This window comes from Bufo gargarizans, chromosome 5 (genome assembly GCF_014858855.1).
Source record: "Bufo gargarizans isolate SCDJY-AF-19 chromosome 5, ASM1485885v1, whole genome shotgun sequence".
NCBI classification, from domain to species: domain Eukaryota; kingdom Metazoa; phylum Chordata; class Amphibia; order Anura; family Bufonidae; genus Bufo; species Bufo gargarizans.
In genome coordinates, this window is record NC_058084.1 from 63,239,658 (window position 1) to 63,255,139 (window position 15,482).

A 15,482-nucleotide genomic window follows, 5' to 3' on the forward strand; every position below is an offset into this window, starting at 1 on the left:
CATATGTGTGTAAAAAGGGACACTTTAAATATCTGTGTATTTGCAACGTATGGTATTCCCAATTATCAGGCTGGCATTGTCATTGCACCCATTTGCCCCTAGGTGGTGCTGGCGCCACCTATTTATATAGCTTGGGATGTGTCTAGAGCAGGGCAGTGTAGTGTATTGTAGTGAGAGAGGAAAGCAAGTGTATGGAGGAGAAAAACAGGCCTTATCCATTATGTAGCTGCAATTTATATCCTCCGGCACCGGATCAATCCTGGAAAGGACAAACTAAGAGTAGTTACATCAGCTTAGTACTGGACAGTAAGTCTACGTCTAAATATAAAGCAAGCCTAGTGAAGGTTAGAGCCGAGTCTGGCCTATGGACTTCACAAGCACAAGTGACCAAGAGTAACTTTCCAAGTTCCTGGACACAGCCGGATGACCAAGGCACCAAGTTGTCCTTATTCACTAGAAGCCTTCCGGGATATAGTGAACCTGAATACTTCGGGAGAGCATCCTGCAAATGTTGCAGAGAGTTTGCCTGCCATGAGGCAGAAACACCCTTACTGGATAGCTCAAGATAAGTAGAAAACAGTATTTTTAGTACCTGAGTGCTATGGAAAGTGGACTTAAAGTAAATCTAATTATTCTTCGCCTGTAAAGCTAAAGAAATAGCGAACTCCCTAACTGATAATTGCCTAAACCTGATAAAAGGAATACTACTGAACCTATTTCTGAGTCATCACTCATGCCATACAAATTAACTGTATCTGTACTGACTACCTAAAGACAATTTATTCAGTAAATGTTCAACTGTTTGATTGCAAACGACTTCTCATCATTTCTACTATTTCACTCAACATTTGCACCTTACGGTGCCGGTGTCACAAACCAAGGGCCCAGCCACCAAAGCACCTTAAAGGGAGTCTTTCACCTATACTGACCTGTTATAGAACACTAACAGCATTATCGGCATTATGGTCCCCATATGTGAATGCTACTTACTGTTTAGCTGTCCGTCGCTTATTTTCTTCAAAAAACACTTATTCAATATGCAAAATAGGTCTGAAAGTGCCCAGGGGAGGCGTTCAAGCGGCAGGTGCCCAGGCCTTCGTCGCTATTCATCTGAAACCCCTCCCCTTTCACCACTCTGGCCCACCCTAGGTTCTTTTGATTACCTCCTCCCTTCAGTGTAAAAATGCAGCGCCTAAACCCTGCATCCGAATAACCGCACCTGCGCACAGCATTACCCATTATGGGCATCGTCATCCGAGCGTTTATTGTGCATGCGCCGGCCCCAACATCCCGATCTAGCCGGCGGAAGTAGCCAAATTTTACGAAAATATTCGATTTGATCTGAGTTTATTCGTGGAGAATCACGTTAAAAAACAGCCTGGTGCAGAACACTGTGCCTTACCATAACAAGCATAGGAAGTCTGCTGTGGTAGTGTAACAATACTGTGAGTCATTATGACATGCAGGTGACAGGCGTCACTCTTAGAATCCCTGCACACTTCACTTATTTGGGCAGTGTGACACAGTGAGGGGTTTTGTCTGGGAAGGCAGGTATTTTCCGCCCAACATGTGTGGCTGGGCTGGTTTCCAGCCAGGGGAGGATAAATACCGGACTGGAGTTTAAGTGCCGGTCCGAGTTTTGGCTGCACCTGGCTGTCCTTAAATAGGCAGCTGGGCTCAGCAGCTGAGTCTCTGTTTTGGGATCTGAGGTTTTGTGCCGACTAGAGGGCTGAGACACATGTGCAGGGGGAACAGCCTGAACAGCCCTAAAGCCTGCTGTGGACTACTGGAGGCAGAACTGCCAACAAGGTGACTTGTGCAATATGAACTTTCCATTGTGTGTGAATTAACACCAAAGACTGCAAAGTGACATGTTGTTCTGTGCAACTGCCGCAAGTGTGAGTAAATACTAAAGTTTGAGTTAAGAACCTGTATTTTGCCTCTGTACTGCATCCGCTTACCCTATCTAACCAGAGCAAAACCACACAATTGGTGGAGGATGCAGGCAAGGGCAGTGAGGCTGGCGTGAAAGCTGAAATATTTTAGTTTTTTTTCCGGGCACGGTTTTCTAATAATAACCAGCGAGATTACATCCCTTGTCCCTCGACAAAATGGAAGCTGTCGTGAAAGCCCTCGTGGAGGCTAACCTGCAGCAGAGGAAGGCTAATAAGCAGCCGCAAGAAATAAACCAGCTGCTGTTACAACATGTGATGGCTTTACAGGCGGCAGGAGCATCCCAGTGCGTCCACGATGCCCGGAAAGCAGTCCGTGCGGCGATCCCCAAGATGACCTTCTCGGATGACGTTGAAACCTATCTGGCGGTGTTCGAAAAGGTGGCCGTGAGGGAGAAGCTACCCCGAGATCAATGGGCTGAGGTCGTCGCTCCGTTCCTGGAATCCAACAAGGTGACTTGTGCAATATGAACTTTCCATTGTAAATTAACACCAAAGACTGCAAAGTGACATCTTGTTCTGTGCAAATTGAACTTTCCATTTGTGTGTGAATTAAAACCAAAGACTGCAAAGTGACGTGTTGTTTTGTGCAAATGCTGCAAGTGTGAATAAACACTGGTTTGAGTTAAGAACTTGTATTTTGCCTCTGTACTGCGTCCGCTTACCCTATCTACCAGAGCGAAACCCCACAGCAGTTACGGACAAAAATGACCAAATAACTCAAGTGTGAACTCAGCCTTCTAGATCAATGTTAGCGTTAAAAATAAGCGCACTCCTTTTACACGTCAGCTGATTCCACATAGATGTCTACAGAACCTGTTCTATTAAGCGCTTGTACAAGTAGAGCTCCCAGACAGAGTAGAGAGGGTGTCAGCAGTAAGTTTGTGTTGACGTCACTGGTAATGTTGATCGAGCATGCTCGGCTGAACACTCAAGCATCTCAATGCAGTATTTGGCCGAATACCGCATATGCTCGAGCACAATCCTTGAGTCTCGTCCCTGCACGTTTTTTGGATGCTACGCAGCCCAAAAAAGTGCAGGTAGGTAATGCCCTTCACTGTAATGCCGTAGCCATGTTGGTTACAGGCATTACAGTGATTGGCTGGCCGGAACGCGTCATCAGGTGCTATATAGCACCCGATGACACGTGTTCGGCTCAATGTTAGTCAGGGAGAGCTGTGCTGAAGAAGGTAAAGATAGTGTAGGGAGTGCCATTTTTTTTTTTAAGTTGAAAAACTTGTCAGACACCCAAAAGTCCTTTTAAGTATTGTTGTGTGTGGCAGCAGCAATATATATTTTTAGCGCAAACTGCGCCAAATTGCTAATACTTTACAGACCCAAAAGCCCTTTTAAGGACTATTGTGTGTGACAGCAATATCTCTTTTTGGCGCACCCTGCGCTAAATAGCGTGCAATAGTTAGGCCGCTCCAGACAGCGACATTTTCTGCGCTACATCTCCTGTGTAACGTGTGCGCATCCCCAAAATATCTGTGACATCCAGTGTACTTTTTCCGTAGACTGCCTTGCATTTCGCCCGGCGGTCGTATCGCGGCGAACTTTGCTCATTTCATCGAACATGCGAACATATGGCGATGTCCGCCGGCGCCATATTCTTTTGCATTGTGCAGAACTTTGACCCATGACACATCCATCAGGTGGGACAGGACAGCCAATTGAGACGTTTCAGCAGACTGACAAACCCCCTACCCTATAAATAAACCTGATCTGGCCGCCGTCTTTTGCCAGTGTAGGAAGAGGTTGCTGTGTGGAGCAGGGACAGACTGCTAGGAACACCAAACACTAGCTAACAGGGCCACAAAATTCATTTTAAGGACTGGTATAGGTGTGCTATCGATAGGTGTAACATACTGAGCGGTGTGATATACTTATAATAGAAAGTATATTACAGTGCATTTGTATTGTGCAGCAGTTGTGTGCGGTTCTGCTGTGATACTGCAGCTATATAGAGGGACAAACACTATTATTGGAATAACTAAAGATATATAAAAGACCTGGTGGCACAGCTGCAACTCAATAAATCCAGAACATTCACACAAAGGTCCACTTGTACCTCCTTTCTTTTCTACAGTGGTGCACAATCCTCACAAGCAGTCAATATAATTCACATAGAAGAGGAAGAAGAATAGGCAGCACTCACCACTGAAATATTTTCTTGCTCCAATCTTTATTTCCAAAGCTCAATACAATACATGGATTACACACGGCTGGTGTCACGGCTGGCGGTGGGGAAAACCCCCAGCCGTGCGGTGTCAGGAGAAGGTAGGGTTACCACTTGGCCGGGACCACAGAGTTAGGGAGCAGGTCACCTCCTATAGCGTCCCTAACGCTGACCCTGTCTCCTGTCTGTATGAGCCGACCTTGGTGGTAGGAGGGCTCATACGCCGGAACCTAAAAGTCCCTACAAGCCCTCAAGTCGGCCCTGAACTAGGGGACAGAGTAAGACGACCTGCTCCTCCTAGACACGGAGGAGCAGGAGTCTCAACGGCCAAGCAACACAGGGGAATACAACAACAGACTTATGGCAGTGACAGGCAAATGGGACCAACACATCACTCACCTGCCACAGACAACACACCCTGGAACCCATGTGCAGGTACTGCAGTTCAGACACCAACGAACACAGCACACACCAGACATCACACAAGAACCCAAGACCATAAGCTGCACTAACAAGAAAACCCCACACACACCTAGATAACACTGTGAAACATAGAAATTATCAACAGAGATTTATGAACAGAAGGATGGTCCCCACCAAGCAGATGGAGGAGACATGAGGCTGCTCCAGCCAGCATGGCTGAGAGCAACCTACTGAACCAAGCCAGGGACTGAGGCTTTATAGGCCAGGAGGCCACACCCACGGTCAACCACACCCAGTGACATCACACACACTGGGAAGGAAGTTAACCCTTCCAGCACACAGAAGGGAAAACACACATAAAGGGGAAAGCACACAAACTCACTCACCTGTCTCCGACGGCAACGGCATGCGTGGCAACCGTGTCCTCAAGAACAGCCAACGGGCCGAGACACTTCCACAGCATGCAAACATCACCAGACGTTGCCGCGGACAACCGCAGGTGAAGGGAGGAGTCCAAGTGCATACAAACACCACCTCGTGCACAACAAACAGACAAAGGGAGTGCACACAAAAACACGTTGTCAAGGGTAACCACACGCATGCCTATTGTCCGCGGCAACCGCACCTGAGGCAACAACGAAGTGCTCCCAGCTGCGGTTGACAACGGAAAACCGCAGGCAACAGCATGCGGCACCCAAGGAGTCACGACCATGACCAAGGGTCGTGACAGCTGGGTGCAGTATGCCAATTTTCACATGCAGCAGCAGCGACTGCCGTTTTGTGAACAATCGCATTTCGTCAGGCCCCTACATCAGCGCGTGACCCCGTGCTGCCTTCTTATCACATAGGCGTCACGTTCCATAGATACAATAGCAAACCGGCACATGATAAGAAAGTCAGTTTAAAAAAAACTTATGTAAACTACAAAAATATAAAAACATGAAATAGAAAACAATACCTTATAAAAACATGCTCAAATCATTCCATTCATTAAGACCCAGAGGACCCAGGGCGTATTATCCACCTGGCCTCCTTTTGAAACAACTGCCGATGCTGATTGCCGCCCTGAGATGGAACAGGTACTAATTCAAGTCCTGCAAATCTGAGTGTTTCTACATTCCCTCCATGCACTTCTTTTATATGTTCAATCACCCTCGGGCAACCTTTTCCATTTTATAGAATTAAAGTGCTCTCTAATTCTCTCAAATAAGCATCTTATGGTCTTGCCTATGTAAAAACGACCACAGGCACAAATCAACACATAGACCACATAGATGCTTCTACAGGTAATGAAACTGTCCACTCTCTGGACAAATTCCACCTATATCTAGGATTCTTTTTTGGAAGTTATAGCTGCAAAATGAGCAGATACCACACTTAAAATGACCTTTTGGCAGCCTCTCCTGCAACCAATTTCTCTTCTGAAAGCCTGCTCCTGACTATTTTGTCTCGAATTGTGTGACTCCTTCTAAAGGTTATTAAAGGTTTTTCATTCACCTGATCCATAAGACTAGCATCTTTTTTTAGAATATCGCAATTCTTAAATATGGCCGCTTGTAGTCAGCCATTGGACTAAATTGAAACGAAAACGTACATCTCTTTTTCTCATCATAGCCCTTCACATACCGTAAACTCTGTTTTCCTTTTACATTTTTTGTGTTTATCTCCAACCAGCAACTCACTCTGAGAAAAATTCCCAGCTCTATCCATAGTTTCTTCTAACAATTTCTCAGGATACCCCCTATCCAATAGGCGACACTTTAATTCTAGGGCTTGTTTGTTATATCCCTCTTTTTCACTATTGATACATCTGAGTCTCACAAACTGTCCATATGGGACAGATTTTTTTACATTATAGGGATGAAAACTGTTGTAGCGGAGGAGGGAGTTGGTCGCAGTGGGTATGCGAAATCCCTCTGTGACCAACTCCCCACTCCTCACCCCAACAGACACATCCAAAAATTCTAAGTGCAATCCTCCAAAATTCATGGTAAACTTCATGCCCACGCTATTACTTTCATTTAAATAATGCACAACATTTTCACATTGGGTCTCAGTTCCCAACCATGTTAGGAAAACATCATCAACAAACCATAAAAACAGTTTTATGTTGCTCAATATGGGTTGCTGGTTGAAAAGACACACTTATCCTCTAATCTAGCTAAATAAATATTTGCAAATGTGCAAGAGACCAGAGTTCCCATCGCAGTACCTACTTTTTGCCTATACCAGACATTACCAAAATTAAACACATTATTGGCAAGAATAAACATCAATGACTCTTGTATAAATTCCCAAAAAGTGACATTCTGCCAACATGCTTCACGACGTCCAGAACCTCCGCCACTCCTGCAAGATGTTGAATGCACGTATAAAGGCTCTCAACGTCTAGGGACACCAATTGATAACCCTCCTGCCAATGAAAAGGTCGGCCCAGGGGTTGACTCAGTGATTTGTGAATTTTCGGAATGAAATACCACGAAGGTTTCATTGAAAATGCTGGTATCAATTTTTCTAACATACGATTGGGGAGAAAACCATTAGTGACATATTTGAGAAGGAGATTTTTCAGTTGTTGCTGAACATTACTTATGGAATCTCTTTTAAGAAACTCAAGTTATTTCATCACTGAGGTGCCTCAATGTCTCTAACATAATATTCTTTGGTCATTAAGACCACATTGCCTTCCTTGTCGGCCGGTTTCACAATAATATCCTCACGGATGTAATCCAATCTAAAGCATTTTTTTCTTCTTTACTGATATTCTCATGTGCCCTAGGATAAAAAATAGCTCACACATCCTTCAGGACTTGATGGTAAAATAAAACAATGCTACTCCCGGCCGGCAAAGGGGGGCAAAATGTGGATCTAACAACTCCTGTAAAATAGGCTTCTTGATTTTTTTTCCTCAGGACTCTCTACCTCGAGGCTTTTCTCTGAAAGGAGTTCTAAACATACTAGTTCTCTCTCACGGAATCTAGTGTCTATATTAAAGCCCAGAGGATCCGGGTGTAATCGTATTTCACCTTCTTTTTGGACTAACTCGACCTGGGGTTTGTCATGGAACATTTTTTGAAGGAAAAGTTTACGTGTAGCAAACGTGACTGATATGCCTAAAGGGTCTTGACTCAATTTTATGCTATTAAGTTCCGCTTGTTTTTTTTCATCAGACACACTCAAATCTGAATAGTAGTGCACCGATCATTCCTAGGCTGGTGGTTAGTTTTTCTCCTGCTTTGCCTTCTCTTCTTAAAGTTCCAATCAAAGACCCTCCCTGAGTCATAGACCTGCTTGTCTTGCAAGAATTTATCCTTTTTCCTTTCTTTAACCTCTGTTTGTGTAAGTATCAACTTCTTATTCAATCGCTAATCAAAAAGCAGTAGCTGATTTTCAGTGAGTCGGGTTTTTAACTCCAATTTTGCCTTATTCAATTCCTCCTTGATTTTTTTCATATTAGGACCAGTTCCAACAGCTGCAGAGAAAAACTGGCATACATTCCAGCCACTTTTTCACAAATTCATCATCATATTCATATTACGCTACAATATGAAAAAATCAAGACGCTTTGCAAAACCTTAGCACTAAAACTCTGGAGGCTAAAGTGACACAACTAGCCAATAAAGAGGTGCGCCTCTATTGGACTATGAACTCATTAAAATCATATAAATATAATGGAAGAGTTCCAAGAGGCCTAAGAGTGTACAAAGATCCCATGCAATATGAATATGATGATGAATTTGTAAAAAAGTATCAGGAATTGTATGCCGGTTTTTCTCTGCAGCTGTTGGACACGCTAGAATATGAAAAAATCAAGGAGGAATTGAATAAGGCAAAATTGGAGTTAAAAACCTGACTCACTAAAAATCAGCTACTGCTTTTTGACAAGCGATTGAATAAGAAATTGATACGCAAGCAGAGGTTAAAGAAAGGAAAAAGGATACATTCTTGCAAGACAGGCAGGACTATGACTTGGGGAGGGTCTTTGATTGGAACATTAAGAAGAGAAGGCAAAGTAGGAGAAAAACTAACCGACAGCCTAGGAATAATCGGTGCACTACTGATTCAGATTCGAGTGTGTCTGGAAAAAAAAAAGCGGAACCTAATAGCATAAAATTGAGTCAAGACTAGAGTTGAGCGAAACCGAACTGTAAAGTTCGAGTTCGTACCGAACTTTAGGTTTTTCGGCACCCCGACCCGTACATTTACGTAAAAGTTCAGGTTCAGTGTTCGGCGCTTTCTTGGCGCTTTTTGAAAGGCTTCACAGCAGCCATTCAACAAGCGTCATACTACTTGCCCCCAAAAAAAGCTGGAGTCACGTAGCGCCGCCCGTCACTCTGCTTGGATTAGTCTAGGGACAGGCTGCAGCTGCTGTGAGGGAGAGGTCAGGGAGAAATCTTATGTAGAACTGCTTCTTTGCTCAGCGATCTACAGCAAATGTGTTTTGTGGGTGCAGTGCACAATTTTTTTTTTAAGCCTGAACTGAGCCAACTACTACTGAAAACAAACTTTTTTTCCTTCAGTTAGTCAATATCAATACATAATCGGCAGCCACTTTGCGAGTTCGGGTACCCGGATCCGAACCCGGACTTTTTCACTGAAGTTCAGGTTTGGTGTTCAGGTGATTTTATCATTTTCTGTTATGACATGGTTATAACAGAAAATAATAGCATTCTTAAAACAGAATGTAAAATAAAATGTCTATGTCACAACCAGACAGCTGAGAAGCTCTGACAGAAGCATTTCAGAACCTCCTCCTTGAGTTTTCTTTGTTTTTGTTTTTCAGTTCCTCATCTCGTTAGCCTCTCTCAGCTGTCATGTAGTTGGACTGATTGCATCCCTTTAAATTCCTCCCCATAATGCATTAGTGTGCGGTTTATACAGCTTCCTGGAGTGTATGTGCATGCTGATCCTATTTCCCAGTTCTTCTACAAGTTAAGTGTTGTACATTCATTTGTTGTTTGCTGGATCCCAGGTGACCCTGACTCCCTCCGTGTCTAGTGTAGGGAGCCGGTGGTCGTGTCCCTTCACTATTGTAGGGTGTTCAGGTGTTATATAGTCGAGGTACGTGGATATGCGATCATCCACCATTGGGATTATCGCATAGGCTGAGCAGTAAGGGAGAGAGCCAGGTCTGATGCAGGGGTCTTCCTTTTTGTTCCTTAGTTTTAGATCCAGTGAGTCATATATTCATTTTGCATTGTCTTGTTTCCTGTACACCTTCCGTGACAGTCTATTGAGGGTTAAAAAAAAAAAAAAACTCAACTCATCCACTTGATCGCACAGCTGGTGTCTTCTTTTCTTCCGGACCTGCAAAAGGACCTGTGGTGATGTCACCGCCCTCACCAAATGGATCAAGTGGATGAGGTGCGTTTTTGTTTTTTTTAGCCCCTCAATAGACTTTTTTTTTACATTCTGTTTTAAGAATGCTATTATTTTCCGTTATAACCATGTTATAACGTAAAATAATAAAATAAAGTTCAGGTCCCCATTGACTTATTAATCTACAGTATGTTTAGTTTTTCCTCATATGAACTGCTGATATCGATAAGGAAATAGTCATCTAAAGTACTGGACTTGTGGTTCTCCAGAAATCTACATAGGGAATCTTAACCTGTGCATCTATGTTAAAGGGGTATTACCATCACAGACAATGGGGGCATATCGCTAGGATATGGCTCCCGAACCCGAACTTTGGCCGAACCTGAACTTTCATGGGTTCGCTTAACCCTAGTTACCATGAAGTGTGAGTAAATTGGGATTCGGTGCGAATCAAATTTTTCCTGAAATTCGGATCGAATTCAACTTTGTCAACTTCGATTCGCTCATCTCTAGTTATTACATTTCCCCTCAGTCGTTTATTTTTCTAAAGTGAATAACTGTACTTTTGATAATCTTTCTGGGTACTGTAGTCCACCCTTTCCAGTTATTACTTTAGTTGCCCTCCTCTGAACCCTCTCCAGCATTGCCATCTCTGTCTTGTTCGTAGCAGCCCATATGTGGTCAGTGATTTTTAAAGTGGCAGGACTATGTTCTCATCACAGGCATCTATGCCCCATTTGATGCAACCCATTATCTTATTGGCCTTGGCAGCAGCTGCCTGACACTGTTTGCTACAGTTAAGTTTCCTGCCACCTGAAATTCCTTAGTCCTTTTTTATGTCAGTGTTACCCAATGTTTTACCATCTTGTATCTAGTGGTGACTTATATTTTCCCTTCCCAGGTCCATGACCAGTGTCGGACTGGGGTACCTAGGGCCCACCAGTAAAATGTATTTTTGGGGCCCACAGTACGGATACATTCAAATATAATAAATAATCTAACAAGTTTTTTATATGAACATCGGCTGGTTTAGGTGCTGTACATTGAATATATGCATGTAGTGCGGTAAATCTAATGTGTTATGTGCCACTTGTGCAGGGGTTGAGAGACTAGGGGCCCACCTTGCTCAGGAGCCCACCGGGGATTTCCCCTGTACCCCTGTGGGCCAGTCCGAGCCTGTCCATGATTTTAGATTTGTTAGTGTTAAACCTCATTTGCCACTTCTCTGCCCAAGCCTCCAATCTATCGAGATCTATTAGTTTAGTGTCATCAGCAAAAATTAATATTTTACTGTGCAAACCTTCTACAAGATCATTACTAAATATATTGAAGAGACTAGGGCCCAATACTGACCCCTGTGGTACCCCACTAGTAACAATGACCCAATATCTGAGTGTGTACTGTTAATAACCACCCCGTGTTTTCTATCACTGAGTCAGTTACTTAGGCCTCATGCACACGACCGTTGTGTGTTTTGCGGTCCTCAAATTGTGGATCCGCAAAACGCGGATGGCGTCCCCGTGCGTTACGCAATCTGCGGAACAGCGCAGACAGCCATTAATATAACTGCCTATTCTTGTCCGCAAAACGGACAAGAATAGGACAGGTTATATTTTTTTGCGGACCACTTAACGGAGCAACAGGTGCGGACAGCACACAAAGTGCTGTCCTGATCTTTTGCGGCCCCATTGAAGTGAATGGGTCCGCATCCAAGCCGCAAATACTGCTGCGGCTCGGATGGGGACTAAAACAACTGTCGTGTGCATGAGGCCTTACCCACATACAGATATTTTCTCCCAGTCCAAGCATTCTCATTTTATGTACCAACCATTTAGGTGGCACAGTATCAAATGCTTTGGAGACGTCCAGATATATAACAACCATTTACTCTATACACTCTACAACCAACCTCTTCTTAGAAACTGTTTAAATTAGTTTGTTCAGGAACAATCCCTCATAAATCCATGCTGATACTGTGTTATACATTTATTTTCAATGAGATACTCCAGGATAGCATCTCTTAGAAAACCTTCAAATAATTTTCCCACAAATGATGTTAAAGAGGACCTTTCATGGGATTATGTGTTAGTACTTTTTTTTTTCTAAAACACCCTTCCGTTCCGCCGATGTGTCCCCCACTGTTTTTGGCACCTGATATGTTAATTTAGACCATCAGTACAGGGAGGAGGAGACATTTGGTTTTCTCAATGGGCGTGTCCTTCTCCCTGGCTGTAGCACGGTCCATTTGCAGCGGACCGCGTCACAGCCAGGGAGAAAAAACAGCTCACCTTCTCCCTGTGACTGGCTGTGGGACCCGCACCTATCAGACAATGGAGCCATATCCTAGCAATATGCCCCCATTATCTGTGATGGTAATACCCCTTTAACATAGATGCACAGGTTAAGATTCCCTATGTAGATTTCTGGATCACAAGTCCAGAACTTTAGATGACCATTTCCTTATTAATATCAGCAGTTCATATGAGAAAAACTTAACATACTGTAGATTAATAAGAGTAAATCCTATAATTTTCTAGATTCCCGATGAGCTGGGAAAAAACTTGGTCTAGTAGCAAAGTGGTCAATTTATTTTCAAGATCAATAATGAGGTTCATAAATTTGGAATTTATAGACAGTATATTGTATTTACATTTAATTACTCAAACACTAGCCATAAACATTTCTCATAAGCATGACACCTGTTGACTCCCCGTGATAAGAACCTTGTTATCTCTAATTCAAACAGGAAGACATATGCTTTCTTATCTGTTCTCAGAATATCAAGCTGCCTTCTATAATATAACTATAATTACTAATTTAATGAATTTATGTCTCTTTCCTTTGTATGACAGACCACACATGCTGTTATACCACAGATCAATCCTCTTAAAGTGGCCGTACATCTTAAAAAAAACTGTTGACCAACTGCTGTTTCTCCCAACTCACTCATTCACGTGTGATGTTTGGTCCATCATCTGTTGGTGGAAAATCAGGAGGCTCCCATAGACCTAAAGACCTCTTTATATGGGCTAATGATCAGGGCAATTTTTCGGAAAGGAGTCTTCCTAGGAATGCTCATTCCTGATAATTGTCCTGTGTAAAGCTGGTTGTTAGGCCTCATGCACACAACCATTTTTTCGGGTCCGCAAAGACCCATTCACTTTAATGGGGCCGTAAAAAAAAAATATAGCATGTCCTATTTTTGTCCATTTTGCGGACAAGAATAGGCATTTCTACAATAGGCCGCCTGTTCCGTAAATTGCGGAAAGCAAAGGGAAAAACTGAATGGTCGTGTGCATGAGGCCTTAGGTTGTTAGCGGGAATGCATCTTTGATGCAGATACCTCAATTAACAATTCTGGGCAGCAAGATTGTTTTGTGTAAACAGAGATCTGCTGCTCAGAAACAATGTCTGAGGACAAGCAATCACAGTAGCAATAAATTGCCCCAATATATAGGAGATGATTGCTGAATGTGAATGCAGCACTCACCTCCTCTGATGAAAAGGTAATTGCGTGCTGAGTTGGCTTGTGCAAAGGGTGTTTAGGCCAGTTGGCCAGACCCAATTGTAATAAAGGGTTCGGAATTCTGACGACTTCTGTCTTATCTTTATGAGGGCCTTAAGGGTATGTTCACACTGCTGAAATATGCCACTGATTCTGCTAAATTCATATACAAGACTCCGCAAACAGTTTGCCTATTGACTTTAATTAAAATGCTTCAGAACTGGGATGTTGGCTTTTAGAAGTAGATTGTGGATTTCTTAGAAGTCAAGGGGGAAGCAGGAAAACCTCAACCAAAAACTCTTCTAAAATGATTGTGAACATCTGTCTTTCTGTGAACCACCACCAAATTACAAATCTGTCATCTACTGATCTACTGATCTGTTACTGATTTTTCAGCTGTGGTTTTAGCCATATGAACATACCTTTAGGGCTCATGGTCACGACCGTATGCCCTCTGATCTGAGCCGTATGTCCCAGAGCGGCATACATTGTGCGCACGGGAGCGCACACCATCATAGGTTACTATGATGCTGTGCGCATATGGCCGCCCGCGGGGTTATTGTCCCGCACTCTTAATATCATATGAGTGCAGGACAATAGTCCGGCGGGCGGCCTGATGCGCACGGCATCATAGTAACTGCTCTGTACTCCCGTGCGCACGATGTATCGGGACATATGGCCCGCTCACGGACCGTATGTCTCGGAGGGCATACGGTTGTGTGCATGAGCCCTAAACGTGTATTTACATACACAGGTTTTCTGGACTTTTATCTGTGGTTATGGCAAAGTTGCAGTAAAATCTGTAGCATTTTTATCAAAACTTTCCTCAAATAATGGCAGAAAAATGGCACAAGCAGTCACATGTAAATAACATAATTCTGCAATAATTAGAGGCTGGGACAGGGAGACTGGTGAAAGTACAGAGATAGTCTTAAGGAAAACCTGATCTAGATTGCTCTGGACCTTAGACCTTCCAACAAGACAATGACCTTAAGCACCATTCAGCCATTACAACACAACAGTGGCTTAGGGACAACTCTGTGAATGTCCTTGATTGGCTCAGCCAGCGCCCTAACTTGAACCCAATCGAACATCTCTGGAGAAACTTGAATATGGCTTTACTCTGACAGTCCCCATCCAATCTGACAGAGTTTCAGAGGATCTGCAGGGAAGAATGGCCGAAAATCCCCAAATCCAGGTGTGCAAACCTTGTGTCATCATACCCAAAAGCTTGAAGACTAATCGCTGCCAAAGGTGCTTTAAGTACTGAGTATAGAGTCTGAATACTTAGGTCAATGGAATATCTTCATTTTTCCTTTTCAATAAATTAGCTTTTTTTTTTTTTTTTACATTCTGGTTTTACTGTGTTATTATGTGGCAGAATGATAGGGGGAAAACTAGCATTTTATTTTTTTTATTTTAGTACAAGGCCATACCATAACATAAAGTGCCCCAAAGCATATAAAAATGATCCATGTGTGTCTATTTTACCCGGGCCCTATCTGCTCTTGGCAGTACTTGTGCATTCATTAAAGAGGTTATCTTACAAATTTAAAACTCTTTTTTACTCACTTTTATTCTTTATGGAGAACTTTCTTCCCTTTCTGTGGGGGGGGCAGCTGCTCACACGAGACAATCAAACATCTATATCTCCCTGGATGCATTGCAATTAGCACTTGATAACTCCTTCCTCCCTTCCATACTAAATTGTCCCTTGCATATAGGTCCAGAGATTTATATAGTATCTAGTGCCAACACTATTTCCTTCTTCGCTGTCTAGAGAGATATAGCTATATACTTCTATGAATTTAAAAGTGGCATGAATAAATAAAAGCTGGCTGGACCCCTTCACCTGCTTCTCAATGAGATCACTATGCCAGCACCGGGGGAGGGGAACAGTGAAGCTTTTGAGCATGTTATTCCAGCACGGAATGCAGGAGAAGGTGGACCAGACGGATAAACAGCAGGGGGCGCTGCTGGGTTCGCAAAGATGGTCTATATAGTGCCTAGTAATACTTCTTGTGGAATAACCCCTTTATAATATTTCTGGACCTGGATGATTATGGCCTATGTAAGGAGGCAATGTGTAAAGCTTGAAGAGGAA

At 43.2% G+C, this 15,482-nt stretch overlaps 1 protein-coding gene across 2 annotated transcripts in view; it reads right to left on the minus strand.

Annotated features, from left to right (window-relative positions):
- The window catches only part of TRPA1 (transient receptor potential cation channel subfamily A member 1), a 166,998-nt gene that overhangs the window by 124,411 nt on the left and 27,105 nt on the right, over positions 1–15,482 (minus strand). The window lies entirely within an intron of this gene.